Below are 24039 nucleotides of genomic sequence, written 5' to 3' on the forward strand. Positions count from 1 at the left end.
AGCTGAGGCCCTCTGGGCGGGGCCCCCTGCACAAGGTGGGGCCCCATGCAGCCTGCGTTATTGGCCTGTAGGGAGGGGCAGCCCTGTGTAGCACCCTCTGTTGTTAAAAATGGTCAATATGAAGTCAGATTGAAAAAAATCGCCAAATAAATTGCCATTTTTTACCTACATCCGCCAGCGGGTAATATTTACCTCATAGAAAATGCAGCGTAAACATGACGTGTTGCTATAGCAACAACTTTTGTCTACTGCGGTTCCTTATAGATGTTAGGATTATCTGAGAGGACCAAAACGCAGGACACGGCAGAGTGTTAAAAAGGTTTATTTTGAGGTGGAGGAGCGTGGAGAATAATCCGGCTGGTGGCGGCTGTTGAGGTGGAGGAGCGTGGAGAATAATCCGGCTGGTAGCGGCTGTTGAGGTGAAGGAGCGTGGAGAATAATCCGGCAGGAGAGTGATCCTGGAGCACAAGAGGAACAGGTAAGAAGAGCATTCAGGTGTAGAGGAAAAAAACTAATAATGCCAAGAGGGCTGAGAAGGCTGAGAGTTTTAACACTGGGGTTAAACAACGATCTGGCGCTGACAAGTTGTGGAGCCTCCGCTGATATGCCGTAAGTAAATGGCTGATGGAAATCAGGTGTGTAGCAGAGGAGGGTGCCCAACTGATTGCAGCAGGTGGAGGTTGAGCCGGGATCCAGGAGTGACAGCCGCCACGCCCACACAGACAGGGAAAGGGAAAACACACACAAGGGAGGTGGCTGGAGAATACAACCCCCACAATAGATAGAGAGATATATTGAGAGGGAGAGAGATAGATAGTTATAGATAGATCTATAGATAGTTATAGATAGATCGAGAGATTTGTACCTAAACAAAACACAAGTCTAACACCAAGCGTTTGAATCAGCACTGGTAGCGATATTTTATACTTCATGCTATATGCACAAACTTTATCATATGAAAAGCTGAGAGTCCACAGATTATATTGGTATAAGGTTCATCCCTGTGCGATCAAAACACACTGTTCTACATGATAAATAAAAGAACATTGTAACTTGAAAATCAATAGAGGGTCAATTTGACCCGTTGGCGGTTTTAGGTATACAGCGACCTCTGGCGGTTCTAGTGTTAAAAGGGTACTTATCACTTGAATATATTCAGTCCTGATCCTGTCATGATGCATTTCTTTGAGAAAAAACACCCCCTTAAAGTTGATAAAAACCCTGTGCTGAAGGTGTTTAACCATATAGATGCTTCAAGTAGCTTCAGATTGTAATGATTGTCACACTTTGTTTTATATGCCTGGCCTTCAGCAGGGAAACTGACTCAACATTTTCATGACTGGAATGTCAGCCTGGATGGTGAATGTGCAATAGAGAATGGAAGAGCATGGGAAAGTGTGGCAATTGTGCCAAATGTTCTTTTCTAAACTGTTCCAAAGTGGACATGAATAACCTGGAGCAGACAGCTGACAGCGCACAGATCAGGTCAACAAGAGGCATCAGGGTTGGGAACGGGTAGTCGAGGTCGTAAGGGGTATTGGAAAGAGGGAAGAGGGGTTTAAGTGATATATATTTGTCGGAGCTGATCATTTTGCTGGGAAAGTATGATGTGTGCCTGACAGAGCATCTCAGTAAATGATTGAGATGAGCAACACATTGCATGTCTCAACAGTTTTTATCTCATCACTCTGTCTAAAGAATACTTGATTCAGGAAGTCATCTCCACCAACATCAAAACAAGCTGCTCTGTTGTTTGGAAATATGTCACAATGTTCTTAGAGGCGAGTAGTTTAATCTCCTCAATAATCAGAAAACCTTTATTAGTCCCACAGAGGGGAAATGTACATTGTTACAGCAGAAAAATATACAAAGACAGCTTAATGTTACATATGTTAAATGCATAACAAAGTATTAAAGTACAAAAAAAAAGTTATAATATTATAAAGAATAGAATAAAATAAAAGGTTACACAATTTACAAAATACACATCCTGTAACAGTTCATAGGATTTAGCAGCCAGGCATATATTGCACAGTTATTAATGGCATATATATATATATATATATATATATATATATATATTTATAAAACGGACAAGTCAAATCAAGCAATCTGATTGGTTCTTAGCCGTGATATACTGAGCGTATACCACGGGTAGAATTGTAAGTTACTTTTCACAACAAGTCAGTAACCCTCCGCGTCTGAGAAAAACAGTATATCGTTGGGCTGAAAAGCAAACTGCTTTGCGTCGGGCCGAACCACGCCCCTTAGCTGTGATATAATGAGCATATACCACGGCCTGTCGTGAGCTATTGCTTAAATATACACATTGCACAAATAGCACATAGTTGGTTGGTATTTAACAGCAAGGGGTGTTATAGTCTGTGATGTTGTGTGTGTGTGGGGGGGGGGCTGTACTGGTTTAGTATAGTCTGACCGCTTCATTGAGCATTAGGAAGGGATGTCTTTAGAGCCAATTATGGACAGGAGGAATTATTAGGACACAATAACTCTTTACAAGGAGATATGGACATGTAAGCATTGCATCAGGATAGACATGGAAGCATACATTTGTGGAATTTTAGAGCTTACAATACAATACTTATTTTGAGATAATTGTTGTCTGTGTAAAACTTTTTTACATGGAATTTTTAATACTTGTCACAATTTGTTGTTGCTTCCTAGCATTGCGAAATCTATATTTAGTAGGGCCGGGACTTTAACGCGTTAATTAAGATGAATTCATTACAAAAAAACGCATTTTAATCGCACTTATTTTTGCACCGCGGAACGTTTCTCACTGGATGAGTTTCAGGGGTACCGATTATTCTGGAGCACCAACTAACGTTCATGACTTCAAACAACAACAAACCACAGTGAACAATAGTCAAACGTGAACGAAGAAGCTGATGAGACCGCTTTGGTTGGCCCCGTGGATGGGACATTTTGTTTTAAAAAACGGACGGATGGAAGCGTCGATAAGAGCACGGTTGTTTGCAAATTATGCAAAAAGGAATTTGCATATCACCGCAGCGCATCAAGCCTCAAGTATCACCTCAATGCAAAACATATAGCAGCTAGCGTGGACGTTAGCCCGACTCGGAGTACAAGGACCCACACCCAATTCGCGTTGATCAAACAGTGGCCTATGCAACAGAGAGATTTTATTTTTCATCAGGATATTGGAAGAATAGGAGGGATTGAGGTCAATCACTGGCACTTTTTTATTTTATTTTAAATGGTACACTTTATGTTGAACTATTTATTACGTCGTTGGTGCAACTGGCACTTTATGTTGAACTGTTTATTGTTTTGGCCAAGGTTATTGAGAGAGTTGGACTGAAATTGATTACATTTTTTAAATCAACTGTTGGTAAATCAACAAAGTCTGTTATGGCCTCTGAAGCAACAGAGAGATGTTTTCTAATAGTCAGGGTTTCCAATGTTCTGAATGTACTTGAAAGTATTGTGTTTTACTTAAAAAACAAAGTGTTATAGTTTACAGAAGGTCTACCTACCTATAGGCTACCTGAATCTCTGAAATGTACTATATTCCTAAATATGCTATTGCTACACTTTATGGCAGAAATTGCACTTTTCTGTTGGTTTTTGTTAAGTACCACCTTGAAAAAATTAAACAATGTTTTGTTGCTTAAGCTTATGTATTCAGTCATTATTCAATGGTATACTAAAATCCATGTGAAAAAAATGTTTTCTCACTGTTCTCAGGTCAAATATTTATATGTGATTAAAAATGCGATTAATTGCGATTAATTAATTACAAAGCCTGTAATTAATTAGATTAATTTTTTTAATCGAGTCCCGGCCCTAATATTTAGCACAACACAGCTCTTAGGGCAGCCAACAGTCACACAGTAGAAGGCAGTGACACAATGTTTTGTTCTTCAGTGATTTATACAAAATATATGATGTTTTTGAGCTATGAAAATTGTAAAAGGACAATACAAAAATACCTAGCAAGTTTTGAAGACCTCTGACGAGTCCTCCTTGATAGGGCTGCACGATATTGAAAAAAACTGCGATTTTTTTCCCCCCCTGCGGTATATATTGCTTTTTTTTAACTATATTTAACCGGATGAAGTTATTGTCTCCACAGATTATTTAAGTATAGTATCTAAGCGATCCGATCTCGTGACAGGGGAAGCAAACACAGACATCACAACACATACCTTTACGGAGCTTTTAGGGGAGATCGTGTCAACGTAGCTGTCAATTTGATCCAAAGACGTGTTCAATGGCATTAAAACGAGAAAAAACGCGGCTGAATCGGTTAATCCATAGGTTGATAATGTGTCTGTGTAATATTTGTTTTCATTTATAATCCATAATTCCATTTTTATGTAAAAATCGGAGAGGAAAAGTTAGCTGCTAATGGTAGCCACCAGAGTTATCGCAGCTTCCGGTCTTTGCTATGCGGCAGTCTAACACTCACACATTAGCAAATAAGGACTATGTGGGAGTTCCCCTCGATTCCATTGGCTCTAACGGTTAGAAAGAGATGTCACATGTCAAAATCTAGCAAGGGGAGCCAGAGATATGGATAATCCACCCAAATGGCCGAAACAATTGCACTGTCTACAAAGTACCTTTGTTTGGTCAACATCAAGCTTTTTGTATCCAAAATAGTTCCAGATGGCAGATGTTGCTTTTCTTCTTGGAAGTAAATCTTCATTCTCTCCGGTATTGTCCTCCTGTGCCTCGCTAATTTTTTACCAGTGTTTTGATGGTCTGCAAACTAGCGGGGCGGGGCCTGCTGTGATCTGATCAAGAATGATTGTGATTGGTGGTTTGCTGTGCATGCAGGGGAAGTTCTACACACACCAACACATGAACAAATAAGGAGTGAGAGTGACGCGTAGCCAAAACCGTAAGCTGCATACACTCTGGTGGCTACCATTAGCAGCAAACTTTTGTGCTCCGATTTTTACATAAAAATTGAATTATGGATTATAAACAATTGCTTCAAAGCCACAGATACATTATTAACCTATGGATCAACCGATTCAGCCCCGTCTTTTCTCATTTTAATGCCATTGAACACGTCTTTTGATCAGATTGACAGCTACGGTGAGACGATCTCCCGTAAAAGCTCCGTAAAGGTACGTGTTGTGATGTCTGTGTTTGCTTCCCCTGTCGCGAGATCGGATCGCTTAGATACTATACTTAAATAATCTGTTGAGTCTCAGCTTTAATCGGATATATCGTATGTGCAGTTTCGATAAGTAATAAGGGTATCTTTATTTTGAATTCTGTGCTAAAGTGCGTTAGCATTTGTTTTTTAAATGAATAAAACCGCACGTCCCTGCGGTGTGAATATCGCGCATGCGCATATCGCGGTTATCGCCATGACACGGTATATCGTTCAGCCCTACTCCTTGAGGTACAGGGGTAGGCCAGCCAGGGCTGCTGTCCTGCTCGCATTGATGAAACAAAGAGAAGATATGAATTGGAGAGTGTTTTTGTCTACTTCACATTTCAATCAGGAGAGACAGTTGAAGTTGATAACATTTTTATTGCTATATGCACAATATTGTTTTTGGAGATTAGACCCCATCATACTGTGATGAATTAGGAGGAGGGGAAGCCGACTAGAAAGAGAACCCCCCCCGGGGTCTAGACACTGGTGGTGGTGAATACTAAGAGAAAATAAAATCCGGAATGATAAGGGTTCTTCTAGGCTGTCCTGCCTTGGATCTGAACAGCTGGAGGTGGAGGAGGGTTGCATCAATTCTCCTGAACGATGCTGACGGGGGAGAGAAGAGCAGATTTAAACATTTTGCCAGGTGTGCTGTGATTGGCTGTGGGAAATGAGACGCAGCCGATTGGTTTAGCTGGGGTGAGTTGCGCCTTTTGCTAATTGAGAAAAGGGGGCGAGTGAGTGAGGGAGAATTTTGAAAGACACTATATGCACATACCGTTTTTATACAGGCATGGTAATGGAGAAATTGTGGAATATTGGCCATGGCATAGTTTATAACAGTGGTTCTCAACTGGTGGGTCGCGACCAACCCCGATGTATGAGTGAAGATTTTTTTTTGTGAAAAAAGTCAAACTTTTATTTTGAAGGCCCGATTCTCTAACGCTGTGCATGCAGTCGGCGTTGGACTGGAAGTACCGGAGACCATAAACGGTTTTGAAAACTTCTGTCACGTATTGATCATCTTCTCAATAAAACATCTTTGCTGACGTTTTTTCGAGTCTTCTGGCCAATCAGAATCAAGATAGTTGCCGGAATTCCCCACGGAGAATAACTGTGCGGTATAACTATTCTTTATACATCCATGGGTACAACTTCAGATAAAAATTCACACATAATGAAATATGACCCCCGGTTTGATGATTGACAGGTCACAGACCAATGGGAGCTATCTGCCCTTACCCACAATTTAAAGTAAGTCACACAAACTATCTCCTCTTTACTCTTCTCTCTGTGTGGAGCAGCAAGTTCAGCTGTCATAACAAAGTGAAAAACAAACAATGGCATAAGATATTATTAATATGTCGGGTAGTAATACATTTATTTATTTTCTTCTCAGAGTGTACCAGAAATCATAGTTTATATGTTAATATTTCTAAAAATCTCCTGGGGTTGGGTTTTCAACATGTGTGCCTTTTTATGTTATACCGTTCAGCTTTGATTCCATCAAACCCTTGTTAACCCTTGTTATATGAGCACAGGCAGAGCCCTCTACTGGACTCTATGGGTACTACCTTATCATGCAAGGCTTACTGGCCCCGGTGGCAGATGTTGGCGGTTTAGCCGAGGGATCATCTGGCAGGCGTTGCAGGCCGGCGACTGGCTTATGCCGTCTTCGGCGTGGCCCGGCCCTAGGCACTGGAAGCACAGGCGGTGCGGGTCAGCCCCCCGCGATCAGGCCAGGGCATGTCGGGCAGCTCCTTTCTCTATTCATGTCTTTGCTCAGTGTTCACTTCCGCTCGCTGAAGAGAAAGGGATGACAGTCAGGAGGCGAGACCTCCTTTTATATGGTGAGATGCGCGCGCATTCAGGTAGGCCCGCCCCGGGGCCGGCCACGTCTATAGAAGTCTCAGTAGGTGAATGCTTGCATTATAAGGTAGTACCCATAGAGTCCAGCAGAGGGTGGAGCCTGTGAGAGATATAACTTCACTAAAGCAGTGCTTGCAAGCTAACATGTCCACAACTCAGTAAGCTAGGTTAGCTACTGCAGTTCAAACAGCATGATGACAAAGCACTGATAAAACAACAGAAACTTTCCCTCTCGGGGAAGATGGAAGAACTCCACACAGTCTGAAAATATCAAATATTGGATCCAAAACACACAAAGTGTTCAGGTAGTCGTCTCGGTGTCCTCCTCAAGCAGTTCAAACCCAAGCACCCAGAAAGTGTGCCGGACTCTGATGAAAATATTCATTTTGTCCAAACGGCAGTACTACAATTTCCGTATCAGTCCGTGACGTCACTGGGCCCAGAAAGACTTTTCCCCATTGATTAACATTGGGAAAGAGACGTCTGTAAATACTTTTTCAAACTAAAACTAAATAAACTACCCAGTATGAACTATTTTATAGACCTTATTAGAATAATTTGGCCCTTAACCTGTTAAGCCTGAGAGACCCAGGTACCGGGGCCCTCCTGCAACATCTTGCAGGAAACAGTGTCTGAGGGCATGTTCATTTAATAAACTACGAATGTTTTATATCTATGTAACGGGAAGAAACTCATCTAACTGATCATTTTAAAAAAAAAAATTAAAAAAAAAAACACAATGCTAACGCTGAGCCTCTGAACTAGCAACGAGTGAAAGATGCTAACAGATGACTGCACCGAAATTCACTCATAAAACCTTCTTACTTATATTTGCACATCCAACAACACATCGTTTCACATCGTGAGGAGACACGGAATCGAGAGATACCCTTCATTATCACTCAATTATACGAACTCTCGGAGATAATAACAAGAACAGACAAAACATATGGCGCTAGGTAGCTAAAAACGCTAACATGGCTCACCTGTGTTGTAGTTTGGTCAAAAGTGGTCTTCAATGGCATTAAAACGATAAAAACGCTGCTTAACTTAATCCATAGGTTAATCCAATGTGTCTGTGTCCCCTTGAAATGATTTCTGATAATCCATGAGCAATAAACCTGCTTTTCGGTTTTGAGATGTCAGACCTAGAGACAGCTTCACTCTGGTGCAAAACTGCGTGCGAGAAGCCCCCACCTTTTTTTACCATGTGTGTGTGGGGAGATTCCCCCTTCGATTCTATTGGCTCTAACAGTCAGAAAGAGATGTCAATCACCAAAATAGACCAATGGGTTCCAGAGAAACTGTAAAACCCCCATTTCCACCCAAATCACCTCAGAGGTGGAGTTTTTTTTTTGTACTTTGGATTCCTAAAGCTTTTAGTCTACCTTACCATCATCCAAGGGTAGTTTTCACTATAAGTAAAAAATAATTTTTGGATGGACACTAATTTAAAGTTTTTTACTATGTTCAATCTGAATTTTCTTTAAAATAAAAAACATCTTTATTGATTCTGACTTTTCTACATCCAACTCACAGGTTTATAATTACTTTGAGAAAAAAGATTATTAATTTAACCCTTTTAGAAGGGAAGATATGGTCATTTGTTCTGGGAATGTCATTTTCGAGTCTGAGACCTGAAAAACAGGCTCAGGGCTAAACTCGTTAAAGTTATAAAATACACTAAAAGCCGAATCTAGATTTATTTTCTGTCTCCATTCATTCTACCTAGCCGAGAGAGGGAGATCGGGGGGCGGGGCTTAAGAGGCTTATGCTCTGTGAGCGCACATACGGGTTATTCTGCTCTGACAGCTAGGCATGATGTGTAATCTGTGACGTTTCGCTCTCTCGAAAATTGGGCCATTTTGTTCTCATGCGCCAATGAGCAGCTCTCATAGGAAAGAACGAGACCCCGCATCCGACGCTGTATCCAGTTCTTATAGAGAGGTGAAGTCCCTCCCTTTCCTTAGTTTGGAAAAATTATGTATTGAAGTCAATGGCGAGAGAAAAGTTATCTTTTGATCCCGTTTGAATTGTGCCACGAATTACACATATGATGATTGTCAATTTAAAACATAATTTTGCAAGTAAAAAAAATGTTTTGCCGTAAAACTTGGAAGTAAGACTTTTTTTGTGTGAAACCGCTCAATGAACTACATCTCTGGTCTCGCACAACAACACACGTCACCAAGATGGCCGTCAATACTGTCTTGGCAAACAAGGGATTGACTACCTTCACTATCACCACAATGAAACATGTCCAGAAGAACGTCATGCAAAGCGGCCTGCCTGCCTGCTTTCCTTCGATTCTCCCTGAACTGCCTGATCTTTTTAGTGTTCAATGCCAACCATTTGTGCAGCATGAAGTAGAAAAGATTGCCGATGCTAATGTAGCGTTAGCATATCTCCCCCGGGGGCATCCGGGCTTAAACGGTGTATTATAGAATGATCAAACCGGTGTTGTTAGAAATTAAAATCAATGTTGATATGGCTTGATTTGAATTAAATACACAATTTAATTTAAATCAGTTTTATTCTGAAAAAAACGGAAGTTCACACTAACTATTAACTTAACACTTTTATTCAGAAAATTCTTCATTTCCGGTTAGCATTAGCATGTGGCGAAATGCTACGTTTTCAAACCGTGAATTGAAGGTGAAATTACATGTGATGTTGCACCCTAAACACACAGGGTTTAACACTCATTTGTTGACGTTGAAATCACATTTATTAGGGAATGTTTAAATAACCACAGACACCAGAATGATGTAATTTAGCAACAAAAAAAGGCAGGGATTGCATTGGACCCGCCCCCCACGACGCCGGCCAATAGGAGAAGACCTCAGAAGACAACAGGAAGGGCAAGCCAATAATCAATCTCTTCTTCCCCTGACCTGGGCTGAGCGGACGCATGGGGGGGAGCCGCCACTCGCACATTTCATTTGTACAACACTGCATCTTTTCTGTAATTAAATGCTGTTAACTTTTATGGGCTTCCTTTGACTCTTTTCAGTATGTCCTGCTCTCAGGGTTCAATAATTGCTGACAGTATGACAGTACTCTTCAAAGTGTTCACGAAATATGACTACTACTCTTACTGTTTAACATTTTGGGTTACTTCATGTTACTTCATGTTAAGGCTAATAAAAATGACAAGGCTAAGGCTGTAATGCTAACTAACGTGCTTGCTACTAGCTAGGTAGCTTGATCCAACCACTCCTGGTCCTTTCATCAGACGGGAAGCGAAAGAACGAGCAAGACCCAATGCTGGTATGATTACAATGTGGTACAAAGCACACAGGCATCTTGTTAAACTTATCTTATCTTAGCTATCTCTTATATTTAGTGGAGGAAAACAATTAGGACATCACTTACGCAACTCTGGGATTTGTAGTCTTTCTAGTTGCGTATTTTTCATAGTCTTATATTTCAAAAGTTTTACGACAAACTACATTTGTTGACATGGACATTATTTTTTAAGATTGACAAACATCATATGTGTAATTCATGGCACAATTCAAACGGGATCAAAAGATAACTTTTCTCTCGCTATTGACTGAAGTCAATACATATCAATACATAATTTTTCAGAAATAAGGTCCCATGAAGTCGACCGGAAAGGGAGGGACTTTGCCTCTCTATTATACATCCATGGTTCAAACAGGTCCGAGTGGAGAGGGGGGGCGGCGGTCACGTCCTCTGTCTCAGTGCAGCGTGCCGTGTGCAAAGGGGTGCACTTTCCACTGTTACTGGGCAGAATGTAACAAACTTTCCCAAATACAAAAAGCCTCCCATTCACATTTCACACAGTATAAAAAGACTGTAATTTTTGCTTGAAAATGAACATACACTTAGAAGGATCATATCCATTATAACGTTGAATGCATTGATTTACTTGAGCACCATATAATGATCAATTAAATTAAATTAAATATTCTAAATGGCACTGAGCACTATAGCAAGGTTTTTGAACTTATTATAAAAATAATTAAACTCAAAGAAAACGAGTCAATGGAACAAACTGGAATCATAATAACTATACTTAAAACTCAATAAATGAAGTTGCACTCAAAACAACTGAGTCATAACTTCAAACATTTCTTTTTGAGTTTGGTTAATGTCATGGAAATGAATCACTCCAGCTTTTGGGGAGGATTAAGTTATGTTAAGTTACTTCCTTTATTAAGATGTACTGTTAGGTTTTACAGTGTACCCTAAGCCTAACCCATCCCTTTTATTTTAAATAGCATAATGTCTGAGTTTTTTTGCCATCTGCGTGAAAAAGAAATGGGGCAAAGAGCCTCAGAATACTGAAATCTGTATTTTTTGTCATCTTTTTTTCCTTCTAATTTGTTATTATTTGGTGCAGGCACAAAACATACTACCAATAGAAATACATTGCTTCTAAAATCGTTCTGTGTCAGAATACTGAAATCTGTATTTTTTTCAAATCTGTTTTTCCTTCTAATTTGTTATTATTTACATTGCTTTTAAAATCCTTCTGTGTGACACGAAAAAAATGGGGAAATCTGAGTTAGTATAGTATGTCAAATAAAGAAATTATTTTAAAAAATGTTTTACTGTAACAAAAACATTTCAATCCACGCCCATGAGTGTGTGAACTTTATGAAGTAGTAGTGGGGGTAGTTTGTAATTATTTACAGTTGTGGTAGAGTGGCAGACTGAAAAGTAGAACAAACAATAGCAGAGGTGTTTTTTGATGGGGAAGTGTGTTTGTGTCTTTGATTTGAACACCACTTTGAGTTATTATTGTTAACCAGCGAAAAAGTGTATCAATGTATAATCATCATGTTTATGCCGCTGTTGATGCTGAGGTGGGCAGTGCAGGATTAAGTTGAATTATTTGAAGTATTAAAGTAACGTGGTATGGCAGGAAAGTTAAATCTGGTATATTCATTTTAATGTCACCTTATATATATATAGTCATGTGTGTTTTCATTGCAGTAAATATATGTGCTACATGATTACTGTTCAACTATACCTCTGTTCTTATTCTTTCATGTGTGGGTACTAAATGGCTACAAACATTGTGGAGAAATTAGCTTAAACATGTTTTATTACTCTATATGAAATGGAAGCAGCTTTTATGATAGGGACGAGAGAGCATTTTCAGCATGTCAATTATCAGGGAAATCTACTTGTTTTCAATAGATGTGTGTGGTTAATTACTTTGTATTAATAATAACAGTATGTGTAAAGGAAGCTGGAAATATGCAATGTGAAACCTTTTATTTGAAGTAAAGATGCGAACAATAGCTCAAACAAATGGAAGGGCTGTAGGACAAATGAGTGTGTTCTCTATATTAGGCCTGTGTGAAGTTTGACTATTTGAAAAGCATCTCTAATACTGTTTAAGAGCATAGGTAATGTGTTCTTCGTTATTATTGATATGAAAGTGATTTACATGTATTACGTATATTTAGCCAACTATAACAACTATATCTTAAAACATACTTTTAACTTGTGTGTGGTAACCTGAGGCGGGAAGATGGACACAGGGACAAAGGGCCATAAAGGGGATGTGTGTGTGCTGGCTGCAAGATGTGAAATAAGATAAGGAAACTTGTTGTTTAGAGCAGGTTCGTACCAGACACCAAAAGGTGTCTGGTCTTCGTCAAACTGAAAGAGACTTTTTGTTTCCGGGTTTCTTCTGCTGTGTCGCACTGATTGGGTGCGACAGGCCATGTGTTGGTCTCTCCCAATAAGATGACCTCTGGGGGAAAGCACGCACACACCTCCTCCTGTGTTTTAGTATGAAAGCCTGTGTTTTCCTTTGGTTCGCGCTCTTGTTTTTGACTGGCCGTTCCTGAGACCTGTCTCACACGGTGATAGAACCTGAGCCCGGAGTACTCTGCAGAGTGCTTCGTGATTCCTTTGTATTTGTATTGTTACTTTGTATCATTAAAACAAGATTATTGTTTCACTTGCATTCTGGTGTTTCTTAATCCCTTCCTTTTTACGAATTTACCCAGCTTATCAAACGACACGCGGAGACGAGGTTGGTTTTAAACATCCTCCAAATCTCCAACAGCAGCCAACAAAGAAGGAGGAGTATGAAGAAGAGAAAGGCTTCGCCTGATCATCTGCATACATCATCTATGGACCTCCAACACAGCCACACACTTTAATAGAGTCCTAAAAGAGAAATTGGAAGAATAGGGCGCTTCATCCATACTGCTCCAGAACAGACAGCCAATCCCAGCAGAGACCACAGAGTGGAGGGCATCCATCTGCCCCAGTCCTCACAAGGCTCTTGAAAACCATGCTCAGCAGAGCAATTATCAAATGATGGTGCTCTATTGTAGCCAAGAAGAAGAAGTTTAAGGCCATGTCACTCCAAGCCCACAAACCTGGTAAGACAGAGGCAGTGAAGGCATCACACCTCAAACCCCAGGGTTCACTCCAAAGCACAAGCATGGTGTGAAGCCACCACTAAATCTATATGAACCAACCAAACACCATGGAGATATATTTTTCTGATGACAGGAAACGTGAACACCATTGATAGAACACCAAACAAGATCATCTTGAAAAAATGTACAGTGATTCAAAAACAAATTCATGACCATTTCATGTAATTTGGAAAGGAATGACTCGCAGACGATCTGATAAATGCATGGAGAAATATGACAACGGTGATAACTCCTACACCAGCCCAGCCCATTTGAAATGCCGGACTGGCCTTGGATTTGGAGCATCTGGGACCTACTGTGAAGGATGATTGGAAACCCAAAAACAAAAGAAAGTTTTCTCACCAAAAAACTTCTTTAGGCTTGCAACAAAGGGGATAAGAGATGGAACACTTCTCTTTGTGAAACAGGTCTCAGTGTGTTCCACTATTCACATAGCAAACTCTCAGAAACCATCATCTGAGGCAAAGGGAACAATGATGGTGGATTTATGGGTTAGGGTTAGGACATGAATTGGCACAAAACCCTGTTTCACAACTTTGTCGACATTGACTGTCACTGGAGACATTTTCCTTTGGAGAAGGTCTCAGCTTAAGGAAAGACCAATGGAATGATCTACAGCAGGGAATACAATATATCCATACACCCATTGCAACCACACTGACGCAGTACCAGGCCAAAGAGGGGACTGAAGGACGTGGAAAGTGTGTTATTTACAAGATAGAAATACATCTGTGTTTTTTTTTTCTTTTGCGTAAACCACCAGCATCAGCCATCAGCCAGATTACATACAACAATGGGAATTTAAATCAGGAAGAAATCAACAGTCTTGCAGAGTGGTGCTGAGAGGGCAACCCACTGCTCCAAGTGCATCAAAACCAAAAAACTGATTGTCAATCATAGGGAAAGAGTAGGCAAAGAAACACAGCCCTGTCTATATCAATGGACCAGTTTTAAGTTCCTGGAAATAGGCATTACAAACAACTTGACATGGTCATCACATCTCTATCCTGCTTAAGAGAGCTCAGAAACAGCTTTATTTATTTAGGAAACTTCAGAAAGCAAAGTTATTGTAAACTTTTACAGAGGCGCAATATGAAGCATCCTAACTCAAAATATTACAAATTGGCGTTGTTGTGCACAGCCTCTGCAATTAAAACCACCCATCATTGCTTACCATCCACAAAGCATCTGTGATATCCGTGAGGGAGGTACCCACGTAGAGCCCAAAAGGTACCAAAAGATCCCAAAATCCCACCCTAGCCACAGCTGGTCCACCCTATTTCCGTCTGGCAAGAAATACAGAAGTATCAAAGGCTCAACCAAGAGAAAACAGAGCTGCTTCTTTTTAAAGAAAAAAATGTTGTCCTGTTTTTAATGTCTTTGTTTAACGTAAAGGGACTATAATTGACATTGTGTTGTGCAATCCTGTTTTGAAGAATGATAATACATGTAAACCTTAAATCTACATAATGCATAACCCCAAACCTTATTTACATTATTAATATTCTCCAGTTAGATTTACAAGAGGTCATATTGTTAATGACCAGAAACCATGTTTCCTGGATATATGTACTTCAGTTCCACTAATCAGCTCAGAATAGTTGACACTTTAAAATGTTATGACCTGTATTTAGATAATGGGAAAGCATCTTAGTAGATGAATTCATTTAAAGTCAAAATAACATTTTTTAGATGTTGGCTCTCTATATTCAGGCAGTAAACCAACATCACACCTACTCACTGAAGGAATACTGACTACAAAAAATAATAGAAGGCCATGCCCCCACATAGTAATCAGCAGCGAACTGCTTCAACACGTGTATTTTGGTGTATTCACGGCATTCATTTTATTATTCTACATTATTGTTGTTTTATAGTTACTAACCCAATTTGTGTTCTTTGAAATTGAAAAGGATATTGCATTGTGTTTTTTACTTTCATTGCAGTTGTATATGTCTTAAGTGTAATTTGGCTTGGCTTCCTATTTATGGACATGCTTTTATTTTGAAGGAGAGGTAGCACGGTTGACAGGAAGTTGTTGTTGCTTTGGAAACAAACAGCGCCATATAGATAGAAGAGTTACGACAGCAGGAAGTCCAAAAACGGTTATCGTCACGTGGTTCATGTAGACGAGGATCGTTCCCCGGAAGTTCTGTCACGGTTTGTGAAACAAGCAGGACCCAAATGCAGATATAAACAGAAAATTCCTTTATTTCAAGGCTATGATATACAATGACAAACAGAACACTCACCGCAGAACTAGTCAGGGAACAAGACGAACCGACCATGACAGACAGAAAACCCAGAACTTAAATACATACAAGACTAATCACACAACAAGACACAGGTGAGGAGGGAAGAGAAAACACAGGGGCCCAGGTGAACATAATCAGACCATTAGACACACCAGGGAAACTAATGACAAGAGGAAAACACAGGGAAAAGGACCAGACAATAACCCAAAGGAAAACATGACATGGAAAACAGCAAAAACACCCAAACCTAATAAACGTGACATAACATGAGAATCGTGACATAACCCCTCCCTCAAGGGACGGATTCCAGACGTCCCAAAAAAACAAAATTCCAGCAGGGTGGGTGGAGGGGGTCTGGGGGACGGGTCTCGGGCGGACGGCCCGGGGGCAGGCAGAGTTCAAAAAAGGGGAATTCGGGCGGACGGCCCGGGGGCAAGGCAGAGTTCAAAAAGGGGAATTCGGGCGGACGGCCCGGGGGCAAGGCAGAGTCCATGGAGGGAATCTCGGGCGGACGGCCAAGGGGCAAGGCAGAGTCCGAGGAGGGGTGAAGACCAGACAGCTCCGGAGGCCGGTCAGGAGCCGGTGTCGGCAAGATCCCCCATGGAAGAGGACACAGGACCGTCAGGACCCCCGGCAGGAGAGCAGTCGGCGGAATCCCCAACGCGACAGGACATGGAGTTGGCAGGACCCCCAGCGGAAGAGTAGTCGGCGGGACCTCCAACGTGGCAAGACATGGAGTTGGCAGGACCCCCGGCAGAAGGGCAGTCTGCGGGACCTCCAACGGCTCAGGACATGGGGTTGGCAGGACCCCCGGCAGAAGAGTAGTCTGCGGGACCTCCAACGGCACAGGACATGGGGTTGGCAGGACCCCCGGCAGAAGAGCAGTCTGCGGGACCTCCAACGGCTCAGGACATGGGGTTGGCAGGACCCCCGGCAGAAGAGTAGTCTGCGGGACCTCCAACGGGACCAGACATGGAGTTGGCAGGACCCCCGGCAGAAGAGTAGTCTGCGGGACCTCCAACGGCACAGGACATGGGGTTGGCAGGACCCCCGGCAGAAGAGCAGTCTGGGGGACCTCCAACGGTTCAGGACATGGGGTTGGCAGGACCCCCGGCAGAAAGGCAGTCTGCGGGACCTCCAACGACACTTGAGTGGGTTGGTTCGCCAACAGAACACGGGGAGCTGGCGTCGGACGGACAGCCAACAGGAGACGAGGTGCTGAAGTCGGCCGGTATGCCGACAGGACTCGGGGAGCTGGCGTCGGACGGACAGCCATCAGGACACGGGGAGCTGGCGTCGGGCGGACAGCCAACCGGAGACGAGGTGCTGGAGTCGGCCGGTTCGCCGACAGGACTCGGGGAGCTGGCGTCGGACGGACAGCCAACCGGAGACGAGGTGCTGGAGTCGGCCGGTACGCCGACAGGACTCGGGGAGCTGGCGTCGGACGGACAGCCAACCGGAGACGAGGTGCTGGAGTCGGCCGGTACGCCGACAGGACTCGGGGAGCTGGCGTCGGACGGACAGCCATCAGGAGACGAGGTGCTGGAGTCGGCCGGTACGCCGACAGGACTCGAGGAGCTGGCGTCAGCCAATGAGTCAGCAGGTGACGAGGAGCCGGAGTCGGGACCATGGTTGCTGGAACCGGCACTGAAGCCGGGACCATGGCTGTAAGGTCCGGTTCTGGAGACGGAAACATGGCTGTAAGGTCTGGTTCTGGAGCCGGAAACATGGCTGTAAGGTCCGGTTCTGGAGCCGGAAACATGGCTGTAAGGTCCGGTTCTGGGGCCGGAAACATGGCTGTAAGGTCCGGTTCTGGAGCCGGAACCCTGGCTGCTGGGCGCGGAGCAGAAGCCTGGACCCTGGCTGTGTAAGCCAGGTAATGGAGTATTGAAGCAAAGCTGCACGGGCCGGCGCTGGAGCCGGAACCATGGCTGTTGGGCGCGGAACCCTGGCCTTGCGTCTCTTAGGAGTTTTTTGGAGGCTTCGTGGACCCCCAAACTCCAGACCAGACCCCAAGAAAGGGTCAGAAAATGAGGACTGGCTCTCAGGGCTACGTGAAAAAATCCTAAGCCACTCGGGCAACAAGCTCCAGAGCCAGGGCTTGCGAGCAACCTCCTGACGTGCCTCCTTCAACGCAGCCTCTCTACCCCGTCTAGATGAGGCGCCTTTCCACGTTTAAAAAATATACTCCAGAGAATATCCAAGACGTTCCGCCTGTAGCTTCAAAAGGTCTGCTGGGTCCATTTTAAGGTCGGTTCGTACTGTCACGGTTTGTGAAACAAGCAGGACCCAAATGCAGATATAAACTGAAAATTCCTTTATTTCAAGGCTATGATATATCTATACAATGACAAACAGAACACTCACCGCAGAACTAGTCAGGGAACAAGACGAACCGACCATGACAGACAGAAAACCCAGAACTTAAATACACACAAGACTACTCACACAACAAGACACAGGTGAGGAGGGAGGAGAAAACACAGGGGCCCAGGTGAACATAATCAGACAATTAGACACACCAGGGAAACTAATGACAAGAGGAAAAACACAGGGAAAAGGACAAGACAATAACCCAAAGGAAAACATGACATGGAAAACAGCAAAAACACCCAAACCTAAAAAACTAAAAACGTGACATAACATGAGAATCGTGACAAGTTCATGGCGGGCAATGTGAATGCATTAATAACAGGAGATAGAACTACGATTTTTGGTAATTATTAGTGAATAAAGGTTTTGATTTGCAATATTTACACAACAAATCGATATGTGTATGTATTTACATCAATATGTTTTAAAAAATAAAATAGAATTTGCTAATATTAAGTGATAAGATTAGGATTAGTGTGAACAACTAGTTTACATGTTAGGCTAACAGTGCCTTGGTTAAAGAGCCTGTTGCTGTTTATTTATAGCTTTGAATTCTTTAAAACCAATATTATCTTCTTAAACTTGTATGGTAGTCAGGAGCATCACTTTCTAATGTTTATTGATATATTTAGAGGGAGGGGATCTAAAGGAATGCTTCAAAATTCAGATTAGATTAATTTCTACCATTTTCTTAAATTCATGGTAGTTTCAGTAATCCCATGTTAATTGAGGACACAAGTTATCTAAATGACTAATGTCGTCTTTATGGCTTTCAGAAAGGACAGGAGACCGACAGGTGACTATCAAAGGACTAGCAGCAGCAGCAGCAGCAGCAGCAGCAGCAGCATGATGATGATGTTAAATGTGTTGTTTTAGGAACATCCATTGCAAATACATGGAATTCAATAAACGTTGAATAGCATATCATGCAGTTTGTCTGTGCCTTTTCCTCCGTGTTGTCCTGGTTTGCTGTGCTGCCTCCTAGTCGCCACCATGGTTTGCTGTGCTGCCTGGGGATGCTCAAATCGCTCCGAGAAAGGAGTACGAATGTACGGCTTCCCCACTGACACAGAGCGGAGGAAAAAATGGCTGGCTCAAGTCAGCAGGAGCAATTTCACGACCAACAGCAAAAAAATATGTGAGGTTATTATATACAAACACTGCATTTGCACTTTTTCACAAAACGAAAACCACACCATTGGGAAAGCTTAATGTTTTTTCGTTTAATACAAAAAAACAGGGAAAGGCTTGAAAAACACTGAGAGTTGAGACTCAGGGTGCAGGGTGAGGGTCTCAGTGCAGGTATTCAGGCTCCATTGAATCCCCCTCTGGTTCTTGTGCTGAAAGAGGGAGTAACAGACAGGAGAAAGGGTTATACACACCTATATAGCACACCTATTGGATGGGAAATTGCCTTGGGGAGATAAGGTGTGGTCTTTGTTCCCAACTGAAGTTATGGAACTTTATTATTTGTGAGTTTAACAAAGTATGACAAATGGCATCAGTAACAGATGTGATATGAATTTCTATAAAGTTGTCTCACATTCTTGGTCATATTTTATATACAGTATATAATGAGTATAACATGTCCAGTAAGTATAAAGTGTTTCCTAATACTGTGTATTCAACCACTATGGTATAGTGTATGGTACTATGGTATGGTATCCTAGCTTAATCTGTTATATGTAAACGTTCCCTAAATCTACTAATTTAGGGATAATCCACTGACATCCTTTAATACACATGTGAATTTGAATCAGATGTACTGATAATATCCGCAATATAAATCTTTAAACTTCTTCTTACCTTTAAAAGTCTGTCACGAACGGTCTATTATGCTGCAACTCTACAGCTCTGCTAGCCTTGGCGCTAACTCCCGGGGAACGATTGAGAGGCTCCACGGTCCATTGGAGTGAACGGAGATGACGTAACTCTCAGTCTATATGGCGCTGGAAACAACGTGACGGAGATTAACGGAGAAAAGTAATATCTACATATAAAGACGGAGAAAGTAAACGATAACGTTTACAGATGTAGCGATTCATTTCAGACAGTTTGAAACGCGAGGGCCGTGATTGGTACGTGATCTGCCCTCGCTCAAGGGAAAACCTCCAGCTTGACTTGAGACCGCCCCCGTGATAGATAAATGTAATTATAATGAAGCAAGCTGCAATGGATCATTGATCCACCAGGGGGTGCAGTGGGGTTCCACACTGGAGCTCATGTGAAATAAAGTCAGATACAGTACGCTGGATGTACAGCGGAACTTTGTTAAGATCCATATGTCACGGATATCATACTCTGTGCTAAATAACAGACATGTAATCATTTACAAAACATCACCATGTTGTTATTTAACAAAATAATGTTGTTTAGACGAAAAAAACGAACGGGAGGAAATGCAGCCCGGCTCTCGATTTTTAATCATAATTTAATCATCATCTTCACCACGATCATTTATGTTTATGTTCGCCGAATTGACATGAAATCACTGACATATATGAATATACTGTATTCAACTTCATTAAAACGTTATTAACGTGCCTAAACTCAGTAATTCACTAAAAATATTTATATTATAATGGAGCCTCGTTGGCAGATCAGGATCCCAAAGCGTAGCGGAGGGATCCTGATCTGCATGACGAGTGCTATTTTCCCCATAAGGAACAAGTCGCTGCAAATTATCCCGCTTATTACATGGCCACATTCTCAACAAAGTAACGACATGACTCCCAGTATTAATAGAAATGCTATTATGGATTTAGAAAATGTTTTTATTGATTTAATGATTGATTTATTTGACATGCATCCGCTAAGAAAAATAGTCCGTTGTTACCGTTTTTTAAACAGTCTGAATGAAACGGCAGCTCTCAGCTGTGTATTTACACAACTAATGGCCCATCAACCACAGCTTTCTCCCCCCCCCTCCCCCCCTGATCTTTCTTCTCCAGCAGCTAAATTAACTGTAGGTTACTCTGAGTGACCATAGACTGTATGTGACAAGCTTACAGTTAGTGACGTAACAACACCATAAAAGCTGGTGGGTTGAAAGCAATACGGGAGGTAAAAATAACTACAATAATTGTGATTTATTTATTGTGGCTTTTATGTTTTTAGGTATAAAATGTTATGTAATTCAGGCTTATAGTTCACCCTTCTCTAAAATCCTTCAACAATGACAATATTCATGGTAATTTAATAAATCCTTCCAACACACATTGTAAAAAATAGCCTACTGTAAGTTAAGAAATCATTCCAATATGTACATCTTCTGATGTAACAACAATAACATTATAAATAGTAACATAGCTGAACATGGTATTGCACATTTAGCTTTGAGTGTTACTGACCTGAGATGTTTTTATTACATGAATTAAGGTGACTGAGGCTTTTTAACAAACAGGGATGCAAACTCATCAGGTATGAAAAAGGTGACAAGGATCCGAGCCCCTGGCTCCCCCACCCCACAGAATATCGGCTTTAAATTGAGGAATAACAGAGGATATTAGCAGAACAACTAAAGCAGCAGTGTTAATAATAACAGAAACGGCAAAGAGTCACATCTAATAGAAATATATAAAAGCATTTATTTTAAATTGTGTAGCAGTCATTTTTAAATGTTTTTATTGATTTAAAAAATAATTGTATTGATTTAAAAAATAGTTGTATGTATCAATTTAAATTGACATGCATCCGCTAAGAAAAATAGTCCGTTGTTACCGTTTTTTAAACAGTCTGAATGAAACGGCAGCTCTCAGCTGTGTATTTACACAACTAATGGCCCATCAACCACAGGTCTCTCCTCCCCCTGATCTTTCTTCTCCAGCAGCTAAATTAACTGTAGGTTACTCTGAGTGACAAGCTTACAGTTAGACACAACACTGTCATTGCAAGTGACCCTCAGTTATTTGACTTTTATGTTCAACTGCTAAATGTTTTACTGATAAAAAAGGGCTTCTACTGTACCTAATTACCTTAACACTAGAACCGCCAGAGGTTTTTGTATAGGCCTACCTAAAACTGTCAAATCCCGCTATTAGAATGCAATTTTTAACAACATAGGGTGCTACATAACAAACTTTCAGGAAAATTCACGGACTGGGAGACTTTAATATGTTATTGAAAAAAAGTTACATTGCACACACACAACACACATCACACAAATTGACCCGATTGGCGGTTATAGTGTTAAATAAACTCACTAATTAATGAAACCAGTTCAATACGCATTATTCTTATTGTTCTTTTTGAGCGCTGAAGTAGTCTTAAAATCAGATCTGTTTTTTAAATGAAATCTGACGGGAGGCAGTTAGCTCTGATCACCAATGATAAATGCGCCACACCTAATCTGGCCATTCAGCCACAGAGGTCCCTCTATACAAATCAAACTGTAGACGGTGTGAAAGCACCTATTGGTTTTAAATAATGGTCGGAATGTGACCTGTGAGCCTTCTGAATTACCATGGGACAGCACATTCTAAACTAAAATGTTCAATCAATAAAGTAACATCTTATCTTATCTTATCTTATCTTAATAATATCTTCATATTAATAATAATAATAAATCATACAGTATGTGTCCAAAAGGGAGCAGGAAGAAGCAAACACAAAAATATACACAAAATATACTGCATATTAAAGCAAACGATTGTAAAGGTAAAAGTATGAGCATAACAAATAAAGAAGTGTAATGTAAAGATTTACATTATTATTATGATTAATATATGAAGACTATATATTATTGAATTACAAGATTAGATATACTTTAGTTGATCTAAAATATTGATGTGTTCAAATGCTCTTCAAAACACAACTGAAAGTCCATGAAACTTGTCTTTCTGTATTTGTGAATGAAGCGCCACCTCCTGGTTAAAACCTGAAATTGAAAATCTGGCAACGACCTCTTGGAAAATAGTGGGAGGGCTTAACATTCCTCAATACTGGTCTTAGGCAGGTCGTAGGCAGGAAGCTGTAAGCTGGAGTCTGAAATTCCGTGCTACATCTGTATGGTTAAGTGTTAGCACCCCCCCAACAAGCTCTTATGTTGATATTGGAGATTTCAATAAATTACATTTGAAAAAAAAACGGGGAAAAAACAAACAAAACGAATATCCGAATAACGAAATTGAAATCCGAATAGTACGGATATTCGAATATTCGGGTACAGCCCTAATGGCAGGTATTTGATATGTTTTACGAGACATAAGGGCAGGAATTCAGAGGGAAAGGAGCAATTTTTAGCTCTGCTCTTAAAAACTGCTTTTTTTTAAGGTCATACGTCAAACGCGTCATATTACATCACACAGGGGACACATCTCCGCTCTCTGACCGCGGGTATAGTAGATTTGCGTTGAGTAGAGCGGTTATGTTTTAGTGAGCTGGTATTTTTCGGTAGTTTTACATTGTATTTCACCATTTGTAATCATGGTGTAGTATTGTGTTTGTGCAGGTTGCACAAATACCAGCCTGTCAGGACATCGAGTCCAGAGTAAAAAGGACCGGAGCTAGCGTTCGTTCCTGGGTGCGTTGTGCATCCACCTCCCTGCAGCACATACTCTCCACAGCTTTATCCGGAAACCGTATTACTTCTCTCTCCCCACACATATTTGCCCCAAGCATGTGTAACGCACTCTCTTCTTTTATGAGGGAAACATTCCAGAGTCTTGGAGCTATCCCCAAATTAGGATGTCCCCTGCTCCCATCCTTCTCTAAACACAAAGACTTCACCTCAATATATTGGGGAGGGAAAATATACTTTGTCCCTTCAAATTTAACACACATGAATATATATAAGGTGACATTAAAATTAATATACCAGATTTAACTTTCCTGCCATAACGCGTTACTTTAATCCTTCAAATAATTCAAATAATCCTTCAATTCCCCCTTTTTGGTCTCGCCTCACGAGACCAACACACATAAGACATTTGAAACAAAACTACTGTCATTC

At 41.3% G+C, this 24039-nt stretch overlaps 1 protein-coding gene across 1 annotated transcript in view; it reads left to right on the top strand.

Annotated features, from left to right (window-relative positions):
- LOC307013648 (uncharacterized protein) overlaps positions 1–24039 on the top strand; it is a 344030-nt gene that overhangs the window by 273255 nt on the left and 46736 nt on the right. The window lies entirely within an intron of this gene.

The sequence above is a fragment of the Notothenia rossii genome (genome assembly GCF_949606895.1).
Source record: "Notothenia rossii genome assembly, chromosome: 7".
Classification (NCBI taxonomy): Eukaryota; Metazoa; Chordata; class Actinopteri; order Perciformes; family Nototheniidae; genus Notothenia; species Notothenia rossii.